At 41.1% G+C, this 18,043-nt stretch overlaps 1 protein-coding gene and 1 pseudogene across 1 annotated transcript in view; both read right to left on the reverse strand.

Moving 5' to 3' along the window:
- Window positions 1–18,043, reverse strand: part of LOC145994823 (cGMP-dependent protein kinase, isozyme 1-like) — a 331,858-nt gene that overhangs the window by 260,660 nt on the left and 53,155 nt on the right. The gene's annotated exons all lie outside the window — the stretch shown is intronic.
- On the reverse strand, window positions 491–958 carry LOC145995043 (histone-lysine N-methyltransferase SETMAR pseudogene; annotated as a pseudogene).

The following is an 18,043-nucleotide window of genomic DNA, read 5'->3' on the forward strand; positions in this document are numbered from 1 at the left end:
CGCTGAAAGAAGTCACCAGTTTTGGATTCAAAGAACTGGGTCACTGTTCGTCGCACGTCATCTTCATCTTGCAGTGTTTTCCCGGACAGGTGGTTGTGCAGGCTGCGAAAAAGACAGTAGTCTGTTTGTGCAAGATCTGTTGAAAACGCTGGGTGGCGAAGTTTCTCCCAGCCACATTCCTCCACCTTTGCACAGTTCCTTCTTGCCGTGTGTGGGCGCGCGTTATCATCGTGGTTGAGCACACCCTTGCGATGAACCAGAGAAGGACGTTTTTCCAACAATGCAGTCCGTAGGCGTTCCAGCTGCTGACAGTAGACATCTGCATTGATACTCTGGTTATGTGGCAAGAGCTCAAAATGGATTATCTCACGGATATCCTACCAAACACTCAACATCACTTGTGAGGTTGGAGGTCCTGTTTTGGCACAGTTCCCGCGGCCCCATCTTTAGGTACCCACTGCCGTTTGTGTGTAATGTTATGGTAGAGGATTCACTTTTCATCCCCTGTCACCATTCTGTTCAGAAATGGCTCACGTCTGTGACGGGTGAGCAGCGAACTGCAGATGTCCACTTGATTCTGCTTCTGCTGAGGCGTTAACGCAAGGGGTACCAATTTCCTGAGTTTCGACACGTACCCGAGGTCCTGCAGATGACGATGAACGGTCGAATGGGTGACATAAAGTTTGCTGGCCAGTTCTTCAACAGTGTGCATTGGATTTGCCTCCACCACTGCTCGCAGGGCATCGTTGTCAAGCTCAACAGGTCTCCCTTCTCGTGGCTTGTCGGTGAGGCTGGTGTCTCCAGAACGAAACCTCTGGATCCACCTCTGGCACATCCGCACATCCATAGCACCCTGCCCATATACGGCATTGATGTTTTGTGCCGCTGCGCTGGCTGAATGTTCCTGGTGAAATTCATACAGCATGACATGCCGTATGTGTTCCTCCGACACTGGCATGATCAAACACACGACACTTTTCCAAAACGTGGAGTAGACCATTCTTCCTCTACGCACTTATGCGCAACGACGTGCCCTATATCACACAGCTATGGCACGTGCCATGTACCTCACAATTCACTCGTCAAATGGCGTCATTGCAGTGGTGCTCTAAAATCGACATTACTTATGGAATGACCTGATATTTGTATCATAATGGAGAATACCGTATACAGCAAAAACAGAGACGTAATATTTAATGTTGTTGATTTTTTTGAAGCAAGGCTTTTATTTATGGCAAGACTGAGCATTCGGGCATAAGCGAAGGGGAAGCGAGAGAAGAAAACAAATGACTGTCAACTTTAGTTAGCGAGTTTTCCAGAGTAAAATATATGGTGAAACTTTAAATATGAATTATTTATTATTCGATTATTACAGAACACTACTGAGATTCTATGAAGACTCATCATTTTTATGAGGCAATAATACTTTGTTACTAGCCTGGCCCCCACACTTTACCTCCGCACTCGAGGTTCGGTGCACTTCGTACTCGGCTCAGATTTGTCTAGGGGTATCTTTCTTTGTACGACAATGCACGTGGGTTGCTACAAGTCAACATAATTATATAATTAACTACAAGAGACAACGGATAACCTTTGCGAAACCTTTATGATCAGGGGGATAAATTACCTTGACCAGCATTTGTGAAATTAAAAACTGAAATTTTGGATATTTTGTATAGTTTAATTAACGGAAAATTTGAAGTATATACAAGTCGTATCCGAACGTTCATTTCTCTAATTATTATCGGGCCAAAACTCTAATTTTTGATGTCGGAATCTCTATTGTTTGTACCTGGATGCTTTACATTTCATGAATTACATCTGAAGTACGCTTGTCACAAGGTAGACTCGCGTTACTCCCAAGAAACGTCTTAACAGGCGCTAGGTCGCCCGACGTGTACATTTCTCAACCTCTACGGTGACAAGGCACTAGGCTGCCCGGCGCACCGTAATTACTTCAAAATAACATCCAGTACAACTACCTTTTTACCTGTAAACTGGACACCAAGGCACTAGCTTGCCCGGCAATCCAATTTCTTACAGCATCCGTTTTGGGAGATCTGTCCTCCGGTCCTAGCTGACCGAAGCAAAAACAGTCTCTCCCTTCCAAGTCTCTCAGCCGACCTCCCCCACTCTCATCTGGGAGTTTATATACGTTTGGTCGGCGTCTGCTGCCAACCGCCCTTCTTTCAAAATTTTTAATCTTTAAGAGCTAAACTGCCCGCCTTTCTTTTGAACGTTCGAAACACGAAGCAAGAACAGAGAGCTACATGATATTTATACATGGAATAATACGAACCTAAAAATGCATAATAAATTGATTTACACTAATCACACATATATATGTTTATACACTTGATTACCCAATTAATTAACATATTAATAAATATTTCAATAAGAGAAAAAAACACTGTTGCCCTGACTCGGGGGCAGGGTAACAACTTTTGGTTCTTCTTTCGTGCAAGAACATGTTTTACACCGTAAAATAGCATCCGCGATATTGATGCACCACTATAATGTTAATTATGATTTCATGACTCCCGTTGATAAGCTGATGCAACAATCCAGGTAATTTATGCCGCATAAAACTACATTTTTTCGTTCTTAAAATCCACCAAATTTCATCTCTGTAGCTTTAGGTCATGTGCAGAGCCCTCACTGCTACTACTACCACCTATCCAAAGAAAGATAAGGGAAAGAAGCGAGAAGAAAAGAGACAGGTCTAAGCAGAATACACCCGAATGAAATCCTAAGGCGGCGCCACCTCTGACGGACAAATCCACATAATTTACTATGTCTTCGTCCCGGGTTCAATACCCGATGGAGGCACATAGTGGTTTGGAACCCACTTTATACTGTAGGTCCAGTCACAATTAGCCTCTGTGTGCATAAAGTAGACTAAAACATTCGTTCTCCTCCTGTTTATCTTCCCATTTCATCTTTTCGTTCCTTCTTCGTTTCCCTACTATTATCATTTCTCGTTTCTTATCTTTTATATTTCTTCATCTCTCTCTCTCTCTCTCTTCTCTCTCTGTGAATCTTGGTGTACTATATGCAATTCTGAATGTTTCCCATGTACAGCCACCGTCAATAAAAATTTGTCACCAAGACCTTGCAATACTGGCTTATCTAAAATTCGTTGTGTGTGTTGCCTAATACTACAGCAATGAGCCAATAGGAAGTTCTGCGAGAGTTAGGCGCAGGGAAACAACTATTTCTGGATCTGGGGGTCCCATTTTCATTGCCGATGGCTGTACATTATTTAAGTTGGTAGAAAGGTCCCTCCAGTGGCTACGCCTCTCATTAGTAGTTCCATAGAATATTAGAATTTCCCAAGACTGCCCGACTAAAGGATACTGACGCTTCATTCATCCTCGCACAGCAAGAAGCTGCCTGCAGCGCCTGAGGAAAAAAAGCCGCGCGAAAATGGAACCGCAATTATCTGTTAAGAAACTAACTCAGCGCTAGTTGTTTGTTTATGGCGGAAGTCAATTAAGAGCATCGTGATTAATTTTGCAAACAGCCTAAATACGGAGTAGCAGCCACTCGGTGACCCGAATTATGGCGCTTGGGTGGGATGGAATTTCTCAACGAGACTCCCGAGGAAGTCAGGACTGGACCGGCAACTCCGGAGGCCTCCGGTGGATGCTGTAGTGCATCTGGAGGTAAGAGGGTATCTGCTCCGGATTTATCTCTTAGCGAGCATCATTGGAAGGAAGGCTGATGAAGATTTCATGCGAATATGTAGTCCTAGGAAATGTAGGAAGAATGTTAAGTTAACTCAAATAAATATTGAAATGAATTGTATTTTTAATCAATTTGGATTTAGTATCGTTCCTGTAAATAATGGAAAACATTGTACTTATCCTGCTATGATGGCAAACACTGCTCCTATAGAGCGTCACCGTTCTAAATAGTAATAATAATTAATATTATGAGAATGATTATTACAAGTATTATACAAAATTAATTTTATTCCAAATGTATAGTAAACGAAACTTCATGGAGGCCAGGGTCTGCTAAGAGGCTTTTTCATTGGATGGCGCGTGATCAGTGCATCGAGTCCCATCACCGCTGTTTTCTCATTTTCGAGACCAGATCCCGCTACTGCTTTTCAAGTAACTCCCCAATTGGTTGGTTAAACATAGACATTTCGAGAGCTTACACCGGGAATCGAACCAGGGACCGCTAATACCAAAGGCGAGAGTGTTAACCATTTTGGTACGCGGGAGCCCATTGCTACTACTACGATATTCTTAATATTATTATATCCTGGAGACTTCTACTAGATCAACCAAATCAGTGGATACCCACCAAGTGCATTTCATCCAGTTAGTGTACTGAATTGCACGCATGCATATTTTATATATAATTGGAGTGAAACCTCTAAACATTAGGGTTGGGGTCGTCACAGTGTTCCTGTTGTGTGACCTATCACATAAACATCTAATTTTGGGAATTGTGAGAACTGCGGAACCATTTGCTCTTTGGATTAAAAAATAGAACATAAAAAAACAACCTGGTTCCTGCATTTTACACTCATTTTCTTCGAGTAATGCATTTTTACACTGGTTATCCTGTTCGAATACTAACTACCTGGACTTTATTTATGATATTAAGTATAAAAATAACAACATTCCTGCTTTTTTGTAACTTGAATCGAAATGTGGGCAATATTCAGTGAAGTCGGCGTACTAAATCAACTTAGAAAGTTACGAGATTACAAACTGGCAGGCAGATCCGATTGTTACATGAAGTAAAGGGGGCACCGGGTTCCATCCCCTGTGGAGGTTTGATTGATTGATTGATTGATTTGTTTAATTTGACACTGAGAAAGAACACCCATGCCTGGATTCGAACCCGGGATTCCTAGCGTCGTAGCGCGCCGTGCTAACCTGCCCCGTCACGGAGGCCGGACCCCGTGGAGGACTTTGCTCAGTAATATGAGTCTAAACTGTACGTCCAATCCCGATTAAACTATTTGAGCATAGAGTGGACCTAAACGAAGCTTGCCAACATTCGGAAACCGTTGTAATAATCTTAGACCTGCAACAGCTCAAATGAAATGAGTGCCGTTATCGAAAATTGTTACAAATTTTTATTTTTATTTTCGGAGATAGTAGTGACACGTTTCAATAAATTTCAAACGGGAGTGTTCGTACCTTGCGAAACGGGCCGTTTTGATCTCAAACGGCGCAGCTGGTACACGTGTGATAGGCAGGTCTTTTCAAGCCCTTTCAGCATAGACACACACACACACATACTCTCCCTCTCTCTTTTACCTCGATCGATAATTTTCATAGTGTGGCGTTGCCTCTTTCCTCATATCGATCGTCCTCGTTTTCCCGCACCTTCTTGTTAAAACAGCTCGCCCCAGACAATTACAACACTCGCTCAACCTTGATCCATTTTATCTAAGCAACCCTGCCGGGTAAGAATGGCGTCTTTCGGAGAAGAAAAATGCGCGTGGCTTTGTGATGCAACTGCAGATAAGCCCAAGCTAAGAATCAAGGGTACAAGGTGCATAATTGCTAGTGACGCGTGTCATCGTTGATTCATTGCTTTATGAAGTCAATCTGTGAGTGAGTTAGCATTAAGGTTATGTGCACTCGTCATAACTAGTGCCATGATTTTGAAATGACTATCGTATAAATTACAGAGTTTGGAGCACGGAGTTGCTCCCTCGTCCGTTTTCTTACAGAGTAGGGCCACGTCACAAAGAGGACGAGCGGAGAAGAGATCGCCGTAGAACTTCAGGTAACGAACATTCCTTATGTCTCCCCCCCCCCCCCCGCCTGTTCAGTCAAAGGTAGTGTTATTTAAATATATGTCCGTGTATTCTTATTTACGGGGCTAGTCCCCTTGCAGTTTGAGTGCCGACGTTGCTCTTCAGAGCTATCCCGCATCTCCACCACGTATAAAGTCTAAATATTTGAGGATCGTTGATGGGCTATGACAGCCTTTAGCCACTCGCTTGCTAAGCGAGAGGAACGTTGTAAAAGGAAGGGGGGTAGCTCTGAAGAGCAACGTCGACACTCAAACTGCAAGGGGACTAGCCCCGTAAATAAGAATACACGGACATATATTTAAAAAAACACCACCTTTGACTGAACAGGCAGGGGGAGGAAAGACATAAGGAATGTTCGTTACCTGAAGTTCTAAGGCGATCTCTTCTCCGCTGGTCCTCGTTGTGACGTGGCCCTACTCTGTAAGAAAACGGACGAGGGAGCAACTCCGGGCTCCAAACTCTGTACTTTCGTAGACCGATATTCTAAACGATAACTTTAACCTCCCGATCGTTCGTTCGCTCCTTTTTCTAAACTTACGATGCCTGTGGAGCTCTCTCGCGATAACCGGATTCAACGTAAACGAAAACAACTAGAAACGGAGTTCTTTTGTAACTACTTCATCTGACGGAAAACGGTAGACAACTAAAACTAGGATTTTCTCACGCGACCTATTTAAGTGAAATTCGAACTATCGGCCTTTACGACGGTTGCTTCGATTGCGTCCTCTGGCAACGGCAATTCTGAGGAAGAACGCTGATTCCTGATTTCATTTTCTAATGCAATATCGGCGGAGTTTTTCCAACTCCGCTGAAGGACGCTGTCGCGATGAGCTTTTAAGAAGCACTTTTTCAATGCTTCAGCGGGACCCTTATTTATTTATGATGCCCGGGTCCTAGGTTCGATTCACGTCTGCGGCGTGATGCGCTATATATTTTTACCTTTGTAGCCAAGCAAAAATCATAATTTTTGTCTAATGGCAACGTTAGGAATAATATATACACATGGAAATGTTTTCATATAAAATGCTGCATTTGCTCCATTTCTCTCGTTCTTATTGAGTAATACAGATATTTATACTTGTAGGACAAATGCTCAAATTATATTTTCTCTAAAAATTCAATAATTGTTATGTACTTTTGACAGGTCCGTCACCTTACTATCACGTACTCTTGTATAAATACGTGAAAACCAGTCGGTAAAAATCAAGGATAGGTTTGCGTTTTAAGTTTCGGTTTTAAGTCTATTCTATGCACAGGAAGGCTAATCTGGACTGGACCTACAGTTTAGAGTAGGATCCGAGCCACTTGTGCTTCCACTGGGTATCTAACCCGGGACCTCTTGATTACAAGGCGACTTCGTTACCACTATGCCATCGGGGTGGCCCATCTAGGTTAAGTAAACACTTTGGTGTTCGCTTCTGCCATGATCCTCAAATAATCCTTACTGAGGTGTCGAAATAGTGACTGCTGATCAGAAGAAGATCAAACACAAATTCAAAGAAACCCACTCTAACCTAAAAAAATAGCACAGGATCTAAGGGAATGAACCAAGACTACGAAAAATATAATTACACATTTTAATATACTTACATGTTTTGTGATTCTTTTCTGCATATTTGGCACTCATAACATACGGTGACATGTTTTGTACGTCTCTAGCGAATTAATTCTAGTCTATCGTGAAACAATTTTTGCGCATACAAACAGTTTACATGAGATACATTGAAAGGAAACACAATTCTACCACACGATCAGTCATTGATTGAAGACCTAGAAGATGCCTCTCATACACAAAAAAGGGTAGAGAAAGTGAAAGAAAGAGACAGTAGAAATGTCTACAAGGAACAGAGAGAGAACACACAGGGATGAACAGAAGGAAATAGATAAATAGAGAAATAAAGAGAAACAGAGGAAAAAGAAAAAGAGAGATAAAGGAAGATATGAAGAAGGGTTGTATGTATTTGTATTTTTGTTATATTACGTCTCTTTTCTGCCAATTTTGGCTAATCTTGGTGATGAAGATGAGTGATGATCACATGAAATTGATTTAGGACAATGGTCCTCAACCTCATTCAGTCCGGAACCCACGTTGAAGGATATTACACTTCATGGGACCCATAAGCATGGGCACCGGCGAAATTGCTTGCAGGTGTGTGCACCCAGTTTATAATCTTATTTGATCTAAAATTGAGTACTTTAAGAAGCCCTCTTTTACGCTTGTTTAAACAAATTACACATACTTCATTCTAGAAAAGTAAATATGTAAATAAAAGACTAATTTGCTCTAGTCTAACATCTAATTAAACACACGTGCTGAAATTGAGAGATGCAGGTAGAAAGGAATGGTAGAGCGCAAATAACAGAAATGTAGAGTTTAGACTAGGATACGTACAACACGGGTTGAATTTAAATTGTTCAGACAATATATCGTAGTAATGTAAATACAGGGTCCGGCAGAGGAGTTAGACGATTTTGAAATGTGCATAACACACCTAATTTTCAAAGGTACAGAAATGTATTACTACAGAAATACAGGTTATTGTATGCCATTTTAAGTTATTGTATGCCAATTGCCATGGCAATTCTTTATGACTTAAAAATGATGTTCTTCAAGTGATTTCCATTTACGTGTACACACATTCGAAGCCTCTCCCAGAAGTTGCGGACAGCACGTTGCAATATTTCACCATCAATGTTTGCAATTTTATCTCTAATTGCAAGCTTCAGGTCGTCTAACGTGCGAGGTTTATTCACACACACTTTGGATTTGAGGAATACCCACAGAAAAAAATCACAGATTGTAAGGTCTGGTGACCGAGGAGGCCAGAATAATCGTTTCCTCGGACATTTGGAGCATCCGTTCAGCAAATATTTTACGATTGACAAAGTCATCATCATGCAGCTCCTGCACAAGCATAATCTTGTAAGGGTGAAATTTTAGATCCAGATGTAACATTCGTCGTACAGAGCGATCTGAAATCCCCAACGATACAGAATGCTGGCTGGCAGACCTTCTTGGACTCTTAACGATAGCTTCCCTTACTCGTCCTATGTTTTCTGGTAACCTTACGGTTCGAACACGGCCAGGTGGTGACCTATTCATAGCTGATGCTGTCAATCTGAAGTTCTGCACCCACCTGAGAATAGTGTTGCGGCTTGGTACACGCCTCTGGCGTACCACATGAAAATGACGTCGAAAAAGACGCTGCGTTTTCAATACAGTTTCTCCAGTCTTGAAGAATCCCTCCTCAACAAACGCTCGATGTTGCACATTCCAGGGCTCCATGCTTACTGGCCTGACAAACAGTTAAGCAGGCCACCAAATTCTCACCGGATCGCCGATCGCCGATTGTTGATTTGAATTTATTTCAATTGTTCAAACGGACTGCTGACTCTTACGTAGGTCATTTAAAAGGAAGGGAAAAAGGTCTTCGAATGTGTATAGAAGTAAATTGAAGGCATCATTTTTTTTACAGGAACTGTCGTGGTAAATAAAAATGGCATACAATAACTTGTATTTCTGTAGTAATACATTACTCTACCTTTGAAAATTAAGTGTGTTATTCACATTTCAAAACCGTCTAACTCCTCTGCCGGTTTTCAAGACAGTAAATCAAATTTCGAGCCCGACTTCGCGACCCACCAAATACCTCATCGGGACCCAGCAGTGAGTCGCGCCCCATAGGTTGAGAAACGATGATTTAGGACATTAAGAAAGAATACCCATGCCCAGGTCGAAACTCGAACCCGGAAACTTCCGTGATGAGACCGAAAGTCTGTGGTAGGGTGGACCACCGAGCTGGCGAGATGAAGAAGGAGATAGAAAGAATTAGAGAGAGAGAGAGAGAGAAAGAGATAAAGAAAGGAAAAGTGTAACGGAGCAGTGTTCTCCTCGAGCACATCTTTGATTCTCGGTAGACCAGGGACGTCGGAACCGGAGGGGCAGGGGATGCGACTTCCCCCCACTCATCGTCGAGGGGCCAAATTAGTATTTTTGCCGCCCCCGCCCCCCCCCCGGTCGCTAAAAATGAGGCTATTTCTTTCCAACTTGTGTTTCGTTTTGAAAAAATGGAAATTTTTTTTTTGCGCTAGTTAAATGAACGTCAACTCAAGTTTCCATACCAGCAAGAACCTGTACGTGACAGAAAGATCCACGTGCAGATAAGAATCGCACCCACGTCTCTGCAAGTCAAGTACGAATGTGGAATTATCCCCTTAGAAATTCGCCGCTTCGATTTTACGGACAGATGCGGTCGGTGTGAAACAATAAAGCCCGCGTACCCCGATGGAAAGCGGTAGAGAGCAAGAGAGCAGCCTAATTTTAAATATCTTCTTTTCCATCTGCAACTACATTCCATGGATGCAAGGGCTTTGAACCAAGGGGGCAGATGGAGCTTGAGCTTTCTAGGTAAAAAGGTGAAGGTTGGGAAAAATTCGAGACGAATGCGAGAAGACGCGGTGGTCTAGTGGGTAGGACGTGTGACTGCCACGCGGATACTCAGGTTCGACTTCCGTGGTGGGTGATCTAAGGTCGGAATTTTTCCGGCCTTATCCCCGCGAAAAGCGGCTCCCGGGCTCACCCAGCCTAAAATGAATGGATACCTGGGGGCAACCTGGGGAATAAATGCGGCCGGAGAATGGTGCCTATCACATCACATCAAAAATGCCCGAGATCGAAAGTGTGTGAATCCTACCCCCACATCCATTAAATGTGCCTACATGGCTCGGGTTAAAAAACAAAATCACAACACCATTAAGCCTTGTTTCCATGATATGAACAACTTAATATGCTGACCAAGGCAGAAATTTATTTTATTATAAAACATAAACTAAACGTAAAGTTTCAACCTTCTAGCAAGGTCTTTTTCAGACTCTGCACCAAGTACAAATGTAACAAGGTATAAAACAAGACGATATATATACACAAACATTACTCCCCTCCAGACTATTAGAAAGTTGATCTGGAACATTCTACCAAATGGCTTACCCTTGTCAACAGTACTTTCACTTAAAAGGCTAAAACTTATTTTCTTCCATCTAGAATGTGGTTCGACTCTTTACCTCACGCTATTTTTCCTTCATTCTTCTTCCATCTTCTCTCCTCTTTCTCTCTTGTCCTTTCCACTCTTCCTAACACCTTCTTCCATTCTTTGTTTCATTCCAGTTCATTGTGTCTTCTCTATTTCCTTGGCCTCCTTCCATTTTCTTACTAGTATACTCTTCTCCCTTCCTATCTGCTTAGCCTCATCCCACTCTATGTCATGTTCTGTTTCTCTCGTGTGTTTAAATATCGCATTCATTTTTCTCTCTCTTAAGTCGTACATCATCCCTATTTTGTTTCAACCTGTCTTTCAGCATCTTTTTCGTTTCTCCTATGTACACACTCTGACATTCTTTACATTTCACTTCGTAGATAATCCCTTCCTCTTCCTCTTCCTCTTCTCTGTTTCCCTTTTTCTTGTTTGCATTCTTCGAAATTTTTAAGATGCTTCTACCTCCCTTCCTGTAAGTTTTAATTCCCGCTTTCCTAAGCACTTTGCATATCTTTTCTGTGGTCTTCCACATACTCCTTATTCCAAACCTCCTCTCTTTTTTTCTCTTCCTCTTTTTCTTTCTCTTTCAATTCTCCCCTGCCACTTTTCTTCCTTCTTCTGTTTATGTCCAGTCTATCCTCCATCTCATAGCCATTCTTTTCCAGCTGTTTCCATAGGCTATTTATTTTGCCTTGTTTTTCACATTCTTTCGTGCATATTTTCTTGATTCTGTCCTCCATATTCTTTATAAAATTTATTTCTGTCACCTCACTTACATCACTTCTTTTGTGGCAGAATACCCCTGCTGCACACTTCTTCTGATGCCAAGCGGTTTCAATTTCTTGTCTTCTCTTCCTTGTCATCAATATATCTAGGTAGCTTAACTTGTCTTTTTCTACTTCGAGTTCCAATAATATCCCTCTTTCTTCATCTTGTATTTCTTTGGCAAATATGTCGAGCTGCCTCTTCGTTCCCTTCCATATGCCAAAACAATCGTCCACATATCTGCAAAACAGAATTATTTTGTCGCCTCCTTTTTCTATCACTTTCTTTTCCCATTCATTCATAACCAATTCAGCCAATGCTGGGCTTTGGGCTAGAACCTATATTCAGTCCTTCACTCATTAACATTATTTTATCCTCCATTATACTGTAACCGTTACTCCAAATGGTTTCCAGCACCTTCACTACCCTTTCACTATTCCATTCTCCTATAATTTCTTGTCCCATTCTCTTTTTCTTTTTAACAATCTCCAAAACGTCCTCTTGATGCTCGGGAACATACTTTTCACGTCTAAGTTAGACATTCTCGTCTTCATCTCATTTAACTTAAGTCCTTTTATGAGGTCCACTACTTGTTCACTGTTCTTAACTGCTCTGCTTTCTTGCTGTGTTACTAACACTTCAATAACTTTCTTTAATTTCTTTTCCAAGGGTTCCAAAATATTGTTTCTGCAGTCCATTACTGGTCTCAACTTTATCTCCTCTTTGTGTATCTTTGGAAAGCCTTTCAAACTTGGTAGTCTTCCTGTCTCCTTTATGCACTTCTTGAATCCTCTCCTCCTACAGTCTTGTATGACCCTTTCTCTTATAGTTTGTTCTTCTTCTGTTCCACAAATCTTATCATATCCGTTCTCTTTTAGGTCTTCGTACTTCCTCTCGTACCATTCTCTTTCCATCACCACAATTACTCCTCCTTTGTCTGTCTGCTCCATCACCACATCACTTCTTGTCTTGATTTTATTCATCCCTTCCCTTTCTTCTTGACTCAAATTATCTACTGTTTTTCCATCAGTATGGCAGCTGTTCTTATTCTAATCTTGTCTCTTTCTGGTTCTTCTTTTATATGGAGCACTGCTTCTTCAATGCCATATATAACTTCTTCATAATCTACATGCAAACAAGAATGCAAACAAGAAAAAAGGAAAACAGAGAAAAGGAAGGGATTATCTAAGAAGTGAAATGTAAAGAATGTCAGAGTTTGTACATAGGAGAAACGAAAAAGAGGCTGATAGACAGGTTGAAACAAAATAGGGATGATGTACGACTTAAGAGAGAGAAAAATGAATGCGATATTTAAACACACGAGAGAAACAGAACATGACATAGAGTGGGATGAGGCTAAGCAGATAGGAAGGGAGAAGAGTATACTAGTAAGAAAATGGAAGGAGGCCAAGGAAATAGAGAAGACACAATGAACTGGAATGAAACAAAGAATGGAAGAAGGTGTTAGGAAGAGTGGAAAGGACAAGAGAGAAAGAGGAGAGAAGATGGAAGAAGAATGAAGGAAAAAGAGCGTGAGGTAAAGAGTCGAACCACATTCTAGATGGAAGAAAATAAGTTTTAGCCTTTTAAGTGAAAGTACTGTTGACAAGGGTAAGCCATTTGGTAGAATGTTCCAGAACAACTTTCTAATAGTCTGGAGGGGTAGTAATGTTTATGCATATATATATCGTCCTGTTTTGTACCTTGTTACATTTGTACTTGGTGCAGAGTCTGAAGAAGACCTTGCTAGAAGGTTGAAACGTTACGTTTAGTTTATGTTTTATAATAAAATAAATTTCTGCCTTGGTCAGCATATTGACTTTAACAAAATCACATATGAACATAAGAATGAATGGTGTTACCTCTCTCTGAGGTCTAAAACTAAGCCATCGGCCCTGAACATGACGTTTAAAACAAACAGTAAACTTTTAATAAATCTAAATGGCCAAGAAATGAAAGTTCCTCCCTTGATTGTTCCGCTTCTACCCACAAGTATTTTCAGTATTGCCTGATGTTAAGAAGCCACAGAGGAGGGGCAAGATTGTCTTTTTGCTCCCCCCCCCCCAGTCACGCCCTAAAAAATGAGACTACATATATTTCAACTTATCTTGGTTGTGAAGCATATTTGGAAAAATATTTTTACACTAGATTTGTGAACATGCACTCAAGTTTCTGTTAACAACAAGAAGCACGTGACATCGCAGTCAGGTCTCTGCAAATCAAGTATCCCCGTAGGAATTCACTGCATCTGTTTCCAGTTTTGCTTTGAAGACTGCCAGGTTTTGAACGTGTCTACAACTGCGCTCGCATATAACAAATAAAACTTACCATATTCCCCCAATCTTATCGACTGCCTTCGCGATCAGCCAAAAATGGTAGAATATTGAAGAAAAATAAACTAAATCTATCATTAAATTATTTCCTTTTAACTCTTTCATTCATGTAATTCTTCTTTAGTATGCGATGTTTTTGTTAAAATTATAGTAAGATTTATAAAATGATGAAATGGTAAATGAGTACACGGCCACGGGCAACTTTCTTTGCTACAGATCGATCGGAAAGCTTCAGAAACATGAATTTTCTCAATACGTTTACACGTGTACTTCGCATCCTTATAAAAGTAGTGCGTTTTCAGTTATGTTACTAATCATTAAAGGAATGACTCAATACCATCATGTTTCATTGCATGCGAAGATCGAGTACCAGGCAGGGTTGGAAATTTGCTGTAATTATCGTAAGACCTAAAATTTCAGTTTTCACGTATTAAGCGCCGTTTAATGGAAGTATAAGTAATAAAATATTCCGTAATAGAGGTCTCCGGTCCTTCTCTTATATTTATTATTTATGTAATAAATATATGGGGGATGAGATTGTAAACACTGGTTGATAGATTTGAAAACCTGACCCCCCCCACTCCAAAATAAGTTCCGACGTCCCTGCGGTACACTCAATCGTGTCATTGCGAGATGAGTGAGTACCTTAGATACAAAACTTGATTTCTAACATCCGTTGGCTGATGTTGGACCAATAAATGTTTATGAGTTTTCATCTCCCATAAAACGTAAAAACAGTTATTATCCGAAACAGGAGGAAATCCCTTGTTGTGCTAATGGGCAACTGCTTCTGGCGGAACCAAAGCTTATTAATTTGCAATTCAGTTTGACGGTCGGCGACAAAACCTGTTCCATCCTTCCCAATCCATCCCTGCTTATGTAATCACGGTGTTTCCGGTGGACGGAATTCCTGAGCTAACACCTAACAAGACACGGAAAACAGGTCCGTTGCTACATAAGCAACCGAGCTCCGAGTGGGCTTGTTCCAATAGGACTATTTTAAAGATGTTGTACAGCATATGCGTGTATGCATATGCATGCCAGAAACCCAACAAAGAATTAGGGATCGTATCGTTTGGCAGAATATCGGTCCCGTCTTGTACAGTCACGAACACTTCTGGGTTATAACAATTCCATTAACTTTCAATGGAATCGTTACAACCCAGAAGTGTCCATGACAGTACAGTAAATCACTGTCTCGTTCTCGCGGATCACGACATGGCAGTTATGTCATGGCAGGGTTGTTAGAGGTCCAGGAATTGTAAACAAATTCAATTCCGGTCCGGGAGAGAAAATCAGAAAGCGTAAATGAGTTCTGGACCGTAAAGGACCTTTCAAATTAGTCCCGGAACCTCTTTTCCGGATGAACTTAAATACCGTCCAAGTTCAGTGTTGAAATGAAACAATACGCAACTTGGACTGAATTTAAATTATGCGAGAAAAATGTTTCGGTTCTCTTACGGGACCCAATAGACCCAGTTAGAATTGATGTGTTTCTGGACTTTTAACAGCCCTGTTTAAGGGCATGCGGGACAGTCTCCGCCCGGCTTTTCCCTCCGAGTCAGTGTTGCCAACTTAGCTCTCTTGGAGCCAGAACTGGCTCTTTCGTGCACTCGTTTGGCTGTGAACTGGGGCGCCCGCCCCCTTGCCTCACTATGATACCATCACTGGTTCCGCCCCACATAGACCAACTCTTGAAATGATTATACATTTTGCACGTGACGTGACATTGTTATATTGGCTGCGTCGCTCCACCCCCTCTTATATCCCCAGCTATTTTTTTATAGCGCCGTGTTGACGTGAAATTGGCATAATATTGTTACCAGGGAATCCTTTATTTTCGATTTCATATGACCATGAGATGGGTAATGCTGCAGGATCTAGATGGTACAAACTAAGAATAAATTGTCATCAATTTAGAGTTAACGGTAGCGCCTCGCCCCTTTGACAACTAACATTACCCTAGGAAGCACTTCTTAAATCTAGTTCCTTGAAAGTCAGTTTTAACTCCATTTAAGGTGAAATTTAGCAACACTGCCAGGAGGCAAGGAGAAATGCATTGGGCATATGGGAGTATTATTTGATTTATCATCTTGGGAATATCAAACTTCTGATTGAATAGAAAATGATATCAACGGGAAGAGTGCAGTTTGAAGAAGTGATTGCCAAGCAGAAAAGTCGAAACTCCAATTTGATTATCCGTAACTTGATGTTGAAGTTGATTCCCCATAAGGAATACATGAGATTCCGAAAATTCTTATTCTTCATATTTTTCAAATATCGTGTCCAGCTTAATAATCAAGATAATAAAACGCTTCTACTTGAAACATGGAGAGAAATTCATACTTTTCATACACCCATGGTCCTTCTTTTTACTAGCAGTGCCCATTCGTGCGATATTGAAATAAATGCACAATTGGTGCGTAACTGTACCTCCTCCCTTTAAAGGTTCCAGTCCGTTGTCAGAGCTTGTCCCGAAGTGTGATCATCTGTCTAATTGGGAAAAGTCAGTACGTGGCTGCTTAGTGGAGGATGTGGTGGATGTTTTACACCGTAACTGTCGCGTTCGAAGTGAAGGAAAGTATTCCCAAAAATGTGGAACAGATAATCTGAAATAATAAAGTGAAGAAATAACAATGAAGGAGGTGTTACACAAGACATACTAAGGTTTCTAGGTGAGGGTGTCGAGAAATGATGAATTAGACGTGACGGATAGAAAAATCTATAATTGTGAAGTCGGCAGAAGGTTGCAGAAAAAAATAAGGGGTTAATAATGACTATCCCTAGAGTTTCCGTTTGATAAATAATAAATGAAAGCAACAACAAGAACAACCAGGTAGATATTCATGTGGTGAGTCCGAAGAAGTCACATTGTAAAATAAATTTGATTTAAATACATTTTTCAATTATTATTACATGAAGTCTTGTCTTGTCTCGATTATATAGATACCTTCCGTGGTGCTGTATTTTCTTTATTGTTCCTTATGTATTCTCATTTTCTCTCTCTGTATATTCCTTGTTGACAAGGGTTTGTTGTAAGATAGCGAAATACGCCTGCTTGGACAAAGACGATGCCAGTGGTTCTCAATCTTCGTGAGACATCGGCCCAGTAAATTATTTTTTTGAAAAGTCGAATCCCAACTCGTAAGTACCATTCTAATTTCTTAAACTCTTATACAATAACATGTATGCTACTATTGATATTAAATATTAATAAATAAATTATGGTATAATCATATAGAGTAACAGTTCATTCTTAAACTGTTTAACCACTCAGATTTGCGAAATTTTGTTGTGATCATTACAGTTAACAGTAACTTAATCAATTACTATCGTTCATTTCAACAAGCAAATATCCCATGTAATCAAGGAGTCCTGAGTTCATTACCCGATGGAGGCAAATAGCGGTTCGGATCCCACTTTAAACTGTAGGTCCAGTCCCGATTAGCTTTACTGAACATAAAATAGAAAACGCCAACTCAAACAATCAATTAACAAGCACAAACGGTGTTATGCGAAGATGGCCAACTCTTATTTCGAAGTCCTCGGGAAATCCAGGAAAACACCGAACGGACCCAGACGGAAACTGAGGAAAATGTTCGGCTGGGATTCGATCCCAATCACGTCACAGCTAGACCATCTCGTAGGACGGAGGCTAATGAAGCGAGTGTTGACACGGGGCGATCCTCAATGCATCCAGCCCCTCCCGCCTCCTCTTCAATCGGACGAGCAGCGCTTCGGTAAACATCGCGCTCCATTGTCCCTTCCTGCCACCTGAGACGACTCGCTCTCGGCGTCTTAATGAGGTGCGCGATCGTGTTTCCTCAGGAGGACTGGAAAGAGAACAATCACCCCCTGTCACCAATCCTCACGCACGTATATTGCTTCCTTATTTCCAGGTAATAATCCATTTGCACCGTTTCCCCTTGTTACTCTATTTTCCAAAGGATGATAGACTACTGCAGAGGCTCTCGTGGTGGATTCTTGAACGTTCCATTATTTGTATGATCAGTGATTATTACAGCCGTATTATTACAATTATCCTACCAGTTTTAGCAGGAGCAATTACTATATTATTAACGGATCATGTTCAATGCATCGAGTCGCGGCGAGCTGGTTGTTTA

Source organism: Lepisma saccharinum, chromosome 11, assembly GCF_977018435.1.
Source record: "Lepisma saccharinum chromosome 11, izLepSacc3.1, whole genome shotgun sequence".
Lineage (NCBI taxonomy): Eukaryota > Metazoa > Arthropoda > Insecta > Zygentoma > Lepismatidae > Lepisma > Lepisma saccharinum.